Source organism: Dasypus novemcinctus, chromosome 26, assembly GCF_030445035.2.
Source record: "Dasypus novemcinctus isolate mDasNov1 chromosome 26, mDasNov1.1.hap2, whole genome shotgun sequence".
Taxonomy (NCBI): Eukaryota; Metazoa; Chordata; class Mammalia; order Cingulata; family Dasypodidae; genus Dasypus; species Dasypus novemcinctus.
In genome coordinates, this window is record NC_080698.1 from 22249182 (window position 1) to 22263907 (window position 14726).

The 14726-nt window shown below is 41.1% G+C and overlaps 1 protein-coding gene across 9 annotated transcripts in view; it reads right to left on the reverse strand.

Moving 5' to 3' along the window:
• The window catches only part of FHIT (fragile histidine triad diadenosine triphosphatase), a 1565692-nt gene that overhangs the window by 1503766 nt on the left and 47200 nt on the right, over window positions 1–14726 (reverse strand). The window contains exon 1 of one of the 9 annotated variants that reach the window (XM_071212130.1): window positions 9894–9976. The exons of the other annotated variants lie outside the window; for them this stretch is intronic. The gene's annotated coding sequence lies outside the window, so the exon portion shown is untranslated. Of the gene's footprint in view, window positions 1–9893; window positions 9977–14726 lie in introns of those variants that run through there. 9 annotated transcript variants of the gene reach the window in all.

The following is a 14726-nucleotide window of genomic DNA, read 5'->3' on the forward strand; positions in this document are numbered from 1 at the left end:
CACATGAACCCATGGTGAATGATGGACTGTGATTAACAGTAAAAAAAATCATAATGTTCTTTCATGAACTATAACAAATATACAATATTAATACATGATATTAACGATAGGATTGTTTGTGGGGAAAATATAGCAATTATTAGCTATAGACTATAGATAGTAGAAATATTGTGTCAGTGTTCTCTAATCATCTGTAACAAATGTGTCACAGCAATGCAAGGTGCTAGTGGTGAGGTGACATAGGGGAATCCTGTCTGGTATACATGATTGGTTTTTTATAAATTAAAATAAAAAAAAAAACACTCAGAAGTTTGACCTTGTTAATTATTGAGCCACCAACAGTCTTACTAGAACCTTTTAGCATTCTTTCCCCACAGCAGCAATTTATACAGCAATTCACCAAAGGCATACCTCATTTTATTGCATTTTGCTTTATTGCACTTCACAGATACTGTGTTTTTTACAAACTGAAGGTTTATGGCAACCCTGCATTGAACAATTCTTTCGGTGCCATTTTTCCAACAGATCTGCTCACTTCATGTCTCTGTATCATATTTTACTTAAAGTACATACATGGTTTTTTTAGACATGATGGTATTGCATACTTAAGAGACTACAGTATGTGTCAAACATAACTTTTATGTGCACTGGGAAACAAAAATATTTGTGTGAGTCACTTGATTGTGATATTTGCTTTACTGTGGTGGTCTAGAACCAAACCCACAATATCTCCAAGGTATTGTTGTATATTAATTCCTGTAATGAAAGTGTGAGAAGGTTTGTAGCCAATCATAAGTGTGTCCTACAAATTCCAGAAAACATTTGCTGGGATTTAGGCATCTGGTGACTCAGTGAACAATTTAGAGGAAAGCAATGTACTTTCACAGTAAAAGCTCATTGACAATTGCTTTTAAGATGTAAACACTTGATACTTTTTTAGAAATACTAGTACTGATTAAGTTCATTTCACCTTTCAGGAAGTTAGAAGATAATATGTTAAACAGATTTTAATTTTTTTCCTCTCAACAATCAATACATTTCATAGTAGGTTAAGCCTAGTTTTGTCTCTGTGAATATGAAATATGAAGACAGTGGGAGTCCTTCAGTTTCTCCTGTCCAATCAGTTCCAGTGTTTAGGGAGCAAATGCTTGAATTGTAATTTGCATGTCTTCCCAGACTAAATGTCAAGGTTATGTTTGTATTGCTGTCTGGAGAAATACTGATGTTACTTCAAGAAATAACAACTTATTTGATCACAAAAAGTACCAAGCAATGTATTAATTGTTAAATGTTATGTTTTTATTCAAAGCTAGACCACAAGAATCATGAGGAAGAACCTTAATCAGCGTTGTTAACAACTGTATGCCAAGTACCTACCCTAGTTAGTTGTAAGAAACAACATCCAAACTCCCAACTGAATGACCCATTCCACCAGTTAATCTCAATGGGGCTGGGAAGCAACTACTGATAGTGATTGTCTTAGGCCTGCACTTCTTTAATTTATCAACCCAATATTTTTACAAGATACATGCATTTCAAGTACGTTTATCCCCACCATTTTGTCCAGTGAAAAATAAAACTGAGTAATTCGAAGGTTTTGGTTATGTTCACTAATACTAAATATAAGAAAAGTAAATATTCTTAAGTTAAAATTATATTTTTAGGTGGTAGACTTGGCCCAGTGGTTAGTGGGAGGCCTGCAGTTCAAACCCCAGGCCTCCTTGACCCGTGTGGAGCTGGCCCATGCGCAGTGCTGATGCGCGCAAGGAGTGCCCTGCCCCGCGTGGAGGGGAGCCCCTCGCGCAAGGAGTGTGCCCCGTAAGGAGAGCCACCCAGCGCGAAAGAAAGTGCAGCCTGCCCAGGAATGGTGCCGCACACACAGAGAGCTGACAACAAGATGACGGAGCAAAAAGAAACACAGATTCCCGTGCCTCTAACAACAACAGAAGCGGACGACGGGGAGAGAAATAAATAAATAAATAAATCTTTTTTTTTTTTTTATTATATTTTTAGCTTTACAAGTCACCTGTTGGGGACACAGCAGCCTAAATTTTTTTTTTTTTTAAAGATTTATTTATTTATTTAATTTCCCCCCCTCCCCTGGTTGTCTGTTCTTGGTGTCTATTTGCTGCGTCTTGTTTCTTTGTCCGCTTCTGTTGTCGTCAGCGGCACGGGAAGTGTGGGCGGCGCCATTCCTGGGCAGGCTGCTCTTTCTTTTCACGCTGGGCGGCTCTCCTTACGGGTGCACTCCTTGCGCGTGGGTCTCCCCTACGCGGGGGACACCCCTGCGTGGCACGGCACTCCTTGCGCGCATCAGCGCTGCGCATGGCCAGCTCCACACGGGTCAAGGAGGCCCGGGGTGTGAACCGCGGACCTCCCATATGGTAGACGGACGCCCTAACCACTGGGCCAAAGTCCGTTTCCCGACAGCAGCCTAAATTATCTGAAAGTAATTAATCGTTCTTTGTCACAGAATTTGGCCCCCAAATTAGATAAAAACCCAGGCAATTAGAGACTAAGAATGGCACCAATAGTAACACTTTTCTTATTTTTTCTGTTTTGTTTATCAACTATCAAGAGGCTATAGAAAATAAATAAATACATACAAACTATGGAAACCCCTATGTCTGTCTGTATAATAGATAAACAGTTACCGTGCGTACTGTAAGCTTTCCACTGTGTTTTTTGTTGTTTTTTTTTTAAGATTTATTTATTTATTTAATTCCCCCCCTCCCCCGGTTGTCTGTTCTCTGTGTCTATTTGCTGCATCTTGTTTCTTTGTCCGCTTCTGTTGTCGTCAGTGGCACGGGAAGTGTGGGCGGCGCCATTCCTGGGCAGGCTGCACATTCCTGGGCAGGCTGCACTTTCTTTCACGCTGGGCGGCTCTCCTTATGGGTGCACTCCTTGCACGTGGGGCTCCCCTACGCGGGGTACACCCCTGCGTGGCAGGGCACTCCTTGCACACATCAGCACTGTGCATGGGCCAGCTCCACATGGGTCAAGGAGGCCCAGGGCTTGAACAGCAGACCTCCCATGTGGTAGACGGATGCCCTAACCACTGGGCCAAGTCTGTTTCCCTCCACTGTGTTTAAGCAAAGATGTTACAACAGACATTTTGGGCTGGATGTTCCTTCTGGAACTTTCAGGAAGCATCCAACCAATATTGAGGGACTAGGGAGAAATCATCCAAATCACAAGGCTAAAGAGACCACAAGATGTCACTTGGCCTGTCATGCATACATTATCAGCAAGTTTCATTTGACGCCACCATCACAAGCTGCTCTTTTACTCCCTGGGTTCCCCCTCTTGGCTCTGCCTGAAGATAGACCCATCGAAGAACAAAAAACTCTACAAAGTATTCTAATACTAGCAAGCCCCAGAATCCTGCCACATCAGAGCCACTTAAAATTGCAGTAATTTCTTCTGTAATTACTATTCTCTGAGAAAAATCTCTCTTTGTTTTGACATTTGTTCTTGTCCCTTAGAAAAAATAGTTCAGGAGTAGAGGCAGGTGCTATTTTTGGTTCATGAAATAAATATTCCATACATTCTATACATTTCTATTCTATAATTTTATAGTTAGATGGTTGCTGCTACTCGTTCTGGCTGCTTTAGATACGATGTCTACTTTACATACTACAACCAACATTAGTCCATGCTCACATGAGCATTTAATGAAGAAGAAACTCATGGCTATATGCCTCATAGTTACATAAAATTGAATATTATGACAGAGGAATTGCTCTCTCTGAAGTTTAACCATTAACTGGAAGAGGAAAGACTGATGGGAGATGCGTCATCTACAATACGGGTGATGTTCTCTCCACCATGATCAATGAAATTCTCTTACTATGAGACAAAATATTTTAATCCATAATTAAAGATAAGGTTTGAAATATAAATACTCCCGGATAAGACAATATAATTGTTCCAAAATTTATGATCTACATATCCCTTCCAAGAGTTTTGTAATATCTGTAAGCCAATGTCCTACCATTAATACAACATATATCTTTAAATCAATGCAATTTTGCCAATACAATTCTTTGAAAAAGACAATTTTACATCACCACTGCAAATGAAAAGTCAATATCACATGCAATAAATAGAAGATAACTGAAAAAAATTAATGTGCCTAACCAAAAATTGTTCACTCACAGATTATGTAAAATAATCTCATACACTACATGAAATACTGTAACAAATCATTGTTTTAAATTCATATGGAATAGTAAATGACTGATATCAGAATTTTGAACACCCTCCATCCTCTGATTAAAGGGTGACAGACCACCACAAAAAAGTAGGTAGGGTACTGAGAATCTGAAGGAGTGTTTATGAAGGCTGGTTATTTGGTGGGAAGAAGGTGTAGACGTTCCAAGTATGGAAAGAAAGGGCACAAAAGAGCAAATTGTGGCCGACTTCACAATTATTTACATCTGGGACTGTCCCTGACTCTGTGTCATTAAGGACATCTGCTATACTGTTTGACTTGAAGGCCCTTCCTCCACTTCTATGCCCCATCTCTTTCAGACATACATGCCCGAGTTTACAAATTACCCATCACAAAGAAACTGCAGGCCGTTAATACGTCTCTTCACTGTGGCTGATAGTGCAGAACAAATGCCAGTTTCTGTGCTCAGACCAAATTTCTGGAATGCTAACTGGGGTTCCCAGTAGGAAGAGACATACCACCCTAAAGGTCACTCCAATGACTCCTGAGCAAGGTCCTGATTTCTGTTGCTTCTTGCCACACTTATCACAAAGTACCAAATGTTGTAATTATCCATGGATATCCTCTTCTCTCCATTCAGATTCTCAATTCTCTGGTGATCTTTCTGATGCTCTAAACACCTAGCATGCAGCAAAACATAAACAGGTGCCCCATTTGTAGAAAAGAAATTGAGTGAATCTAAATAAATCAACTGTAACTGAATGAATGAATGAACAAACGAACAAATGTATGAAAACTCTGCAGAATAGAGCGCTTTTATGCCTAAGGCAAGTGGCTGCCCACCCCCAAATTATCTCAACCCCATCCAAAGTACAAGTACCATGTTTCTCTCTGCATTTTCAGAAAAATAATAGGTTCTCCTCCCCCCGCACTACCTAGGCAAAGATTCCTATTTTTGCTTTTTTAAAGTACCTCCATCTTAAATGCTGTGTAATCTTTTTCAAGTAATTTAACCTCTTTGGTCTCTTATCTGTTAAATACTGAATAATAATATGAATCCATGAAATAATGGTTATAGGATACCACAATATAACACACACATCCTTTCATTCTGCTGTCTTCGTATCTTTCCTGTTTACCAGTATCAGGATTTTTCACATTTACAGAGAGAATGGAGCAGGTTAGCTGGTCCTCGTGGTATTAACTATCATGACATCATGGGCAGGCTGCTTCTTGATAAGTTCATCTTAAACACATCCTGAGTTGAGATGACCACCCTAACAGTTTGATACAGTTATGAATTCCAAAAATAGATATTGAATTATGTTTGTACACTGGTCTGTACCTGGGAGTGATTCAATTATGTTTAGGGCTTTGATTGGGCTTTGATTGGTGGGTAGGGACTCACAGATAAAAGGCATGGCAAAGAATAGAGTTGGAGTTTTGATGTTGGAGTTTTAATGCTGGAGTCTTGAGCTGGGCCCAGCAAGTAAGCACACAGAGGAGCTTGGTTGTGAGAAAAGAGAAGCAAGCCCTGGGAAGAGAAGAACCCTAGGCCCAGAGAGAAGCAATCCCCAGGAAGAGAGGAACCCTAAGCCTAAAGAGAAGCCAAGCCCTGGGAAAAGAGGAACCCAGAAAGCCTGAACCCTCACAGACGTCAGCAGCCATCTTGCTCCAACATGTGGCAAGAGAATTTGGTGAGGGAAGTAACTTAAGCTTTATGGCCTGTTAACTGTAAGCTTCTACACCAAATAAATACCCTTATAAAAACCAACCAATTTCTGGTATTTTGCATCAGCACCTCTTTGGTTGACTAATCCAACCACAATCTGTTCCCTGCATTTTTTCACATCCTTCTCACTCTCAAGCTCCTACATGTGTAATACACATAGAGCTTCCCTCATTTCTAAATCAGAAGGAAGAGCACCTGCAGCTACAGGAGGGGACCTTTGGGATCTGATGCCTGTAATATTTATTGAGAGAGAAAATACTGTCCCACTGTCTCTACCCAGGAGATGGTAAATGATTCTGACAACTCAGCTGTTGCCCCTCCAAGCAGATTCACACACCCTCGGCTAACACCCTCTTTGGGCGGGCATCTAATCATGTTTTCAGTGATTCATTATGACTGGCTCTACACAGACAGTGCCTTTGGTGTCAAACCAAATGGTCCTACAGACCCTCTAGTCCAAGATAGCCTGGAAGACATGGATACACGTTAAATAAGGCACAGGCAGGAAAATCGCATTTACTTCCTTGAGACGGAGGAAGTGAAGCAGACCTGCTACAGAGTCTTTCAGAAATCCAGTGTGGGATGGCCCATAGCAAGGACAGCTGGATCAAAAATCAGATGGGCTGTGGGGCCAGAAGTCTTGTCAAGGCAGCTTCAGTGGATGTCTGCAAGCAAATATACCAGCAAGAAAAAGGATGGCCCATTTTGCAGGGGAATCATCTTGAATGGAGGGACCAGCATTGCATTCTAAGAGTCAGGGCAAGTTCCTGAAGCTCTGAGCTAGTGAAAATCTATTGTGATTCTATGCACCCATCTGTGCAAAAATCTCACCAAGAACACACAAAGGGTAGAAGGTGTCCTCCTCTACTTGCCATCACCTAAATGCAGAGTCATATGGGGGGGGGGGTACATTCAAGGGAGGACTCCAGCCCTCAGAATCCACTATCATGAACATACCATGTTTAAACAAGGGAAAATTTCATTTCCTCAAAAGGCATTTGGGGGAAGCAGACTTGGCCCAGTGGTTAGGGTGTCCATCTACCACATGGGAGGTCCAAGGTTCAAACCCCGGGCCTCCTTGACCCGTGTGGAGCTGGCCCGTGCGCAGTGCTGATGCGCACAAGGAGTGCCCTGCCACGCAGGGGTGCCCCCACGGAGGGAAGCCCCACGCTCAAGGAGTGCGCCCCTTACGGAGAGCCGCCCAGCACAAAAGGAAGTGCAGCCTGCCCAAGAATGGAGCCGCACACACAGAGCGCTGACACAGCAAGATGATGCAACAAAAAGAAACACAGATTCCTGTGCCGCTGACAACAACAGAAGCAAACAAAGAACACGCAGCAAATAGACACAGAGAACAGACAACTGGGGTTGAGGGGAAGGGAAGAGAAATAAATCTTTTAAAAAAAAGCATTTGGACACAGTCACATAAATGGGAGTGAATCTAAGAACTCTAGAAAGAGTGGCACATTTCTCCACTGACACAGCTCTATTGAAAAATCAACCCATAGCTCTAAGGGAAATGAGAAAACACAACTGGTGATTTCTAGCATGGCATCCAATTTCCATTTTTGTGATCCCTCTGTTCTCAGTTCAAGTATAAACAGACTTTTTCCCCTGAAGTAGGAAAAGGATTAAGTAGACAGGACATTTTCTGAGTTCCATGTGGCATATGTTTATAAGCTTTCCTTTTGTAGCATTTATGGATTCATTCTGGAGTAGGGTTAAGCCAGAGCAAAGCAATTTGGCATGCTTGCATTTGCCTTTATCAGGAGAAGCAAGTGCATCTGCAGGGGCCACCCTGACCTGAGCTGCAAAGAAGCTTCCTGGAACCCATGAAGGGGAGGCTGATTACTTTCCTTATAGGGATGTCCAAGCTAAACCATCCTCTTTGCAAAATAGTAATTGAGCTTCATTCATAATATCCTCAGGAAAACGGTGGGCAAGGAGACAAGAGCAATCATTACCACAAACTTAATTTCTGACCAACTTTAACCATTAGCCAGTTCTTCAGAAGTTAGGCAGTTTCTACACTGCTGCACAGTCCTCAGGATCAGTGTTCAAATCCATCCTGGTCTGAGAACCACGTTCAGGAGATGTCCTTTCTAAATCTTTACAGCCACTTCTATAAACTATATCCACACTCATGAACACCTTAATGGTGATGTGGGGGAAGAAAGTAAATGTTCACAATATAATGTTTAGTGGAAAAAAGCAATATGCATAACTTTAAAAATATATATCCATTATAGAGAATCAACTGGAAAGAAATACCCCAAAATTGCATCAATTGTCATCTCTGGGCAGTAAGGATTCTAGACAATTTCATTTCTTCTCTTTCACTGATCTGTTTTCCAAATATTCTAAGATGGAAATGCATTACTTTTGTAACAGGAATCAAATCATTATAAACTGACTGAACAATGGAGACTGGTATTTACAAAAGGGGTTTTCTTATCTGTAAAACAGTAAATCATTTCTATTAAAAGAATTTCATTTACCTGCACCACTGAGAAAGAACTATAACATATCTCACATCGATTAGTTATTATCACCATCACTACTTCTTAAGTGCCTGTCGTATGCAGTGTACTGGGAAGGCACCTGTACTCCACTAAATAACCCAGATGGTAACTAAGGTATTTAACACTGAGACACTAACAGTGTCATTAAAGTTGGAGAGCCTGAACAGCAAATATCAGCAGAGGTGTTACTCCATCTGCCTGCCCTTCACACCCCTTCTCAGAGAGTCTCTTCCAATCCTGGTTTAAGTAGGCAGCCAACCAGTTGAACCTTGCCCCAGGCCACACCTGACTCCAGCAAGGGTGGGAACTTGACCTACATCAGGCCTTTCAGATTCTTTGATCAGGAAAGAGCAATTGGAGTGCAGGAATTGTAGTTAGTGTCTATCAGCCCCTTGAATGGGACTGAAGGAGTTCAGGAGCAGCCATGTTAGACCCAGATACCAAGAGAAGCAGAGAAGCCAGGCTGCAAGGAGAAGCAGGGGTAAGAGACTATACCGAGACACTGAAGTGCTCTTTGGGATAGAGATGAGAGACAGAATGTAGTGGACATGTGTAAACATTCACCTGTCCCACTCCAGTTAGCTATTGAGGGTCAGCCACTCCCTAGCACAAGTGCCTCAGGTTGACCAACATGCCCTCAAATCAGTAAGTTGTCTGTGGCCTTATAGCAAGGCCCCCACCTTTTGTTGTTTTGTTCCATTTATTGGGAACAGATGATTCCTAACTAAGGGATATTTGCAAGGTTCAAACTATGAAATCATTTCAAGGAACCTCTTCCCCCTCTCCTTGCACTGCTGATTCCTTCTTGTTGTCCTTCCATCCTTCCCTCAGATTTCAGCTTAGAAGTCATTAATCAAAGAAGCCGTCCCTGACCCCCCATATGAGGAGGTCTGCCCTCTTTGCCTCCTGTCGTTTTCTAACTAGGACTTAACATAACTTTTAACTTTATATGCATTGTTTGTTTATTAGTTATGATCTGCCTCCCTGCCTAGGTGTAAAATCATAAGCAGGGTCTATGTTCCTCACTGCATATTCCTGGCACATTACTTCAATGGTGTTGAATGAATCAGTCCCTCAAGTACATATTCATTCATTCAGTACATAAATAATCACTGAGCACTTAAAATTTGCAAGACTTGGTCCTTTCTCCTGAAGGAGCTGATGGCTCAAAGAGATTAGGTACATATGCTAAGACAAGACACTCAGACACTGCTGAGCTGAGGGCCTATCCAGTAGCTGTGCCCTCTTCTGTGTTACAGGTAAAGTCTGTATTGGGGTACCCAAAGAAGATCAGACTATCCCAGCTCAGGGGTAAATCCTGATTAGTTTAAACCAGGGAATGGGTTATGGCTGCTCAAATATCCAACCCTTCAGCCCCTTGGGCTACTGGACAAGCCAGGGCAGCCAGAGGCCCCCACACACATCAGCAATCCCCAGCTATGAACAAACTCTTCTGTTTACTCACTGTGCTAACCAAATGTTATCATTTTCTTCTGTGTGCCATGGCAAAATCAAGGCTGGGAAGCACCAGTGTAAGTTAACTCAGCATTGCAGTGACTAAGCTACAAAGGAGTATGTGACTGAAATCAGCCAAACAAGTCCTGACGGGAAGTTGGCTGGGGGGTTATGGGAAAGGTTCCCTGCTTTTAAAAAGGGACATACACAAATAGTCTCTTTTGCCAGGGATGTGATCATGTCTGCATGTGACACCTTATCATGAAGCAGCCATCTTAGAACCATAAAGGGAGCCAGCCTGAGAACAGTATCAGCACGCTGACGATAGCAGACAATAAGAGTAACAACTTTGATGACATTTTGAGCACTAAATTAATAAACCATGGAGCTGCCCCTGTCAAGAGGTCTTGTTCCATGAGAGAATTCATTTTCCTTAATCTCCTGGGTTTTATTTTGTGAATTTCCAAATAAGAGTTGATAAAATGATTCACAAAATCATTGACAGTGCCTAGCAATCTGTCAACAGCATAAAGCTCAAAATCCTCTCCCTACTACACAGCAACACCATCAAAGGCACCCTGGTGGAACCCAAGTTGCTGGGCACCAAGGAAGAATGGATTGAGGGTGTAATCCAGTCATTTAGAGCCAGGATTCTGTAATGCCTTTCCATCAATTATGACAACCATGGGACTCAACGAGAAGACATGGAGAGGGTGGGAAGCATTTTTGTTTAATTTCCTTATGGTTTAGGCCATTTTGACTTAATGTTTTGATTATATGCAGCTGAAAGCATCTTCACTGATAAATCTATCATTAGGTAATTAACAGCAAATTTATGTAGCCCCTTCAAGCAAAGACTCAGGAGAAAACAGGGCAGAGATTCATAATTCTGCCCATATTCCCAAAAATCTTTAGATGATGTGTCTTAAGTGAATAGTTTCCAAAAGGGAAGACTATTAAATGTCAGTGCAAGGATTAACCATGTGCTCACCTGACACTCTCTCCACTGCAAAAGCCATAAAGCATCCAGGAGTGGTGATGCATCACCTTGTCTCAGGTTGAATTCAGGGCAGCATAATGTATTGAGATATCAATTTGTACTTTTCATTATCCCTCCTGTGTATGCTTTTCCCTTCCTCAGCTCAAGAACCTAGAAAGAGTTTGTCTTAGGAGCATGTCCAAAAGCAAAAGGTGCCAGAAATGAATCAATCCCCAACCCCACCAAATCTTGCTTTCATTAAGGTTTTTCAAAAGTCTAAATTCATTGAAGGGAATGTGCTGTACATCAGCAAAAAGGGCAGGGATGAAGATAAATTCAGGTTTTTTGTTTTGTTTTGTTTAAAACTGTTTTATTTAATTTGATCTTGTTTAGGTGAACAATTGGAGTTGAAAAAAGAACTGTTGGGCTTTCTCATTACCTGGGAAAAACTAGAGGTTTCCAGTTCCTTAAAGTATAGAAGGCTGGCACCCTGGTTCCTGGCAGGACTCTAGGGAGATGATAGGAATTTTGATGGGGATGGTGAGAGAATGGTGGGAAAATGGATACTGGGGTCTTGCAACTATAGCAAAAAATCCCAATCTCCTTTGCAATGTCTACACACAGCAGGGCCACCCAGCACTGCATGGACAAGGAACCACTCAGGGTGACTGGTGCCACACAACCTTTTCCTGAATGTTTTCTGCTATAAGCAAGACTTGCAGCCCTTTTGTATTAATGACCCTAGGGTCACAGGAACCCCTAACACCACTGAGACTGACCTTCCCATCATTTAGAATAGTAATTTTTTAAAAAGGTAATCCAAGCATGAATTTTAATCATGCATGCAACATTCTGAACATTTTTTCAAAATGAAACCTCTAAATCAGAATGCAAACATCATTGCTATTTTTTGTTGGTTTGACATATCATGAGCTCCCAGAAGGCACCACACTGTCCAGACCAAGTCCCTACTAGTTATTTATTATTTAATATATACATTGTAGTAAGTGCTGCTTTCTTTAAAAGGAAAATTAACTATAAGATAGGTAATTTCATACCTCATGAACATTATTTAATATTTTTAAAACACTCAAATAAAAGGCAGTAACAGACTGCTTTTATTTTAATTCTCTCTAAATAATGCCACACCCATTGATGAGAAACTATATTTTCTGCAGTATACTAGGAATTCATGAAGATTGAATGTAAAGAAAAGAAGTGCCATATATGCATGGCACTTTAAATAGTCAAGAGTCCTAAATAATACAAAAGCATTTTCAAGTCACACATGGGATATGAAGTGAAAATGTTCTTGGAGGAAATATTCTCTAATGATACTTACCTACTTCAGAGGGTGCTGGGAAGCTCTATTAACACCAGCAGAACACTTTTAGATCTTCAAATAAAAGGACTATAGAAATGCAAAGTATTATTATTATAGTTCTGAAATAATTTCACACCTAGGGATGAGAAAACTACAGGCCAAATTTTACTGCTTCTCTCCTGCCTGATAAACAAGAAATGCCACAAGCACTGGGGAAAATGAAAATCAAACAGAACAAAGACATCAAAGTTTCTCTTTTACTTGGATTTTGTATTCCCCTAGATGTCATTTTAGGGAGCTCTAAGGAAAACAAAAATAAACAAACAAACAAACAAAAAGAAATCGAAGTCCCTTCAGGTCAAGGTTAAGCACAGGGATAATGTCCTTGTTGCTTTTACACTAGATAAAGCCACAACCAGCTGAGCTGGAAAAAAAAAACAACCATGTCTGCTTATTTAGGGCACAAATCCTTCCAAAACACTTACTAAATATGGTCAGATAAATGATTACCTGAATCAGCCATTAGTGCAATCTCACCTATAAGGTCAAAGAGCAGCTGCTCTGTGAAAAGACCAGGATTTTTACTCAGCTACTGAGAACTCTGAAGAAAACTGTCATTTGTGGCTGCTGACGGAGGTGATGATGCTGGTGATGGTGATGGGATGATGTTGATGGTGATAATGATGACTCTGATGATCATGATGGTGATGGTGGTAATTATGGCAACAACGGGATATAGAACAGTAGTTCCCAAACACTGCTGATCAATGAAATTCCCTGTGAAGCTTTTGAAAATAAAGATTACTGGTCCCGTCTAAGACTTACTGACTCTGAATCTCTTGAGGATAGAATCCATGTTTGTTTTTTTTTAATACAGCCATTAAAATAACAACTGAAGTAACAATGTTTGTAAATAATGCCATGATTAAGACACATTGGCTAAAGTCTAATTCCAATTCTAATACTTACTAGTTACATGGCCCTGGGCAAAATACATACCCTTAAGCCTCAGTTTCAACATCTACAAAATGTAAATCACATTATGATCCATCGATAAAATTGAGATGCTATTACTGAGGCAGGTTTAGCCAGGGAAACAAGGAGAAGACAAGTCACAATATGGTCAACAGACAACAATGGCCACCAGACCCCACTGAAACCTTGACCTTAACCTTGAGGTCCCAGTTTCTCTTTCTGAGACCTCTGCTTGCCCAGGATATTCTAAACAGTCCTCACCAGTAACCCCTACCACTGATGGGGTAGCCAGTAACAGCTGGAGCCCTTCCCCTTAGCATTAGCAAGGGGGAGAAATAATTAATATTAATAGTTTAAAGGGTAACCACACCAGGAAGAGCTCACTTTCTCTGCCTGGAGGAACCCGTGCCATACTTCGGTACATATGTCCATCCTTCTCTCTCATTTCTCAGTAAGCTCTGTTCTTTCCCCCCATTTCCCAATAAATTCTTTTTACAGGGCTACCTAAACTGGCATGTTCTTAAATTCTTTTAAGCAACATAGCCAAGAACCTAGAGGAATCCAACACTTCCCTGTCTTCATTACCACATGCCTCACAAGTTAAATGCTTAGGAAAAAAAAAAATTAAGCATATATTATATTAATTCCAAGAAGAATAAGAAGCTTTATATCAAAGAAAGCATATACCACTTTGCTCAGCAACAGAAAAAAATTAAACAAAAATGGTAATGTCACACTCTCAGGAAGTGTAGAATGGAAGTGGTAGGAGTAGCAGGTATCAGAGAACTATTGCTCAAATTGATATATCAAGAAAGAACAGTATAAGAACATTATTTTAAAAATTAGAGGTAAACACCACAAGTATCAGAGTTCAAAGTTGCTGATTCTGGGGAAGAGATCTGGAGGGAGGTAGAAGAATGGGGCAGGTGTTGAAGTTTTTCAGTATTTGCTTTTTAGTGCTATTTAATTTAAAAATACATTGCTTTCATAAAAAAAACAAAAGTGAATTTTAAAAGATAACTCATAGGATTGTGGGAAGATGGCAGAGCAGGAAGCTCAAGGAATCAGTCCTTCCACCAAAATAACTTTTGAATTGGCAGGAACTGTCTGAATCAACCACTTTGAAATTCTGCAGTCTAGGGAAACACTGTGCAGGAAGGAGGAGAAGGAAAGGTGAGTAAAGTGTGATAAAGACTGGTGAGTTTCACTTTTGATACAGCAGCCTCCATCTCCCCTTCCCACAGCCTAGTGGCAGGCAACAGTGGGGCCTGGAGCTAGTGCCAGGGTGGGACTTAAAGAACAAGTTCTCCAAACTCCAAGGGTATGCGGTCTGGTCCCAGATCTCTACTTTGGATTGGCTATTCAGATGGCTGGGGGCAAGCTCTGAGGGCAGCCATTGTTCCAACCTGCCTTGGGCAAAGCTAACAGAAGGATCTTAAATTCCTCAAAACTATGGAAAAGAGCTAGAGGGCTGCATAATCCCACAAGTACTAAACTCAGAAAAAAGCCCTAGGGAAGTAGATTTGGCTCAACAAATACCACATGGGAGGTCCAGGGTTCAAACC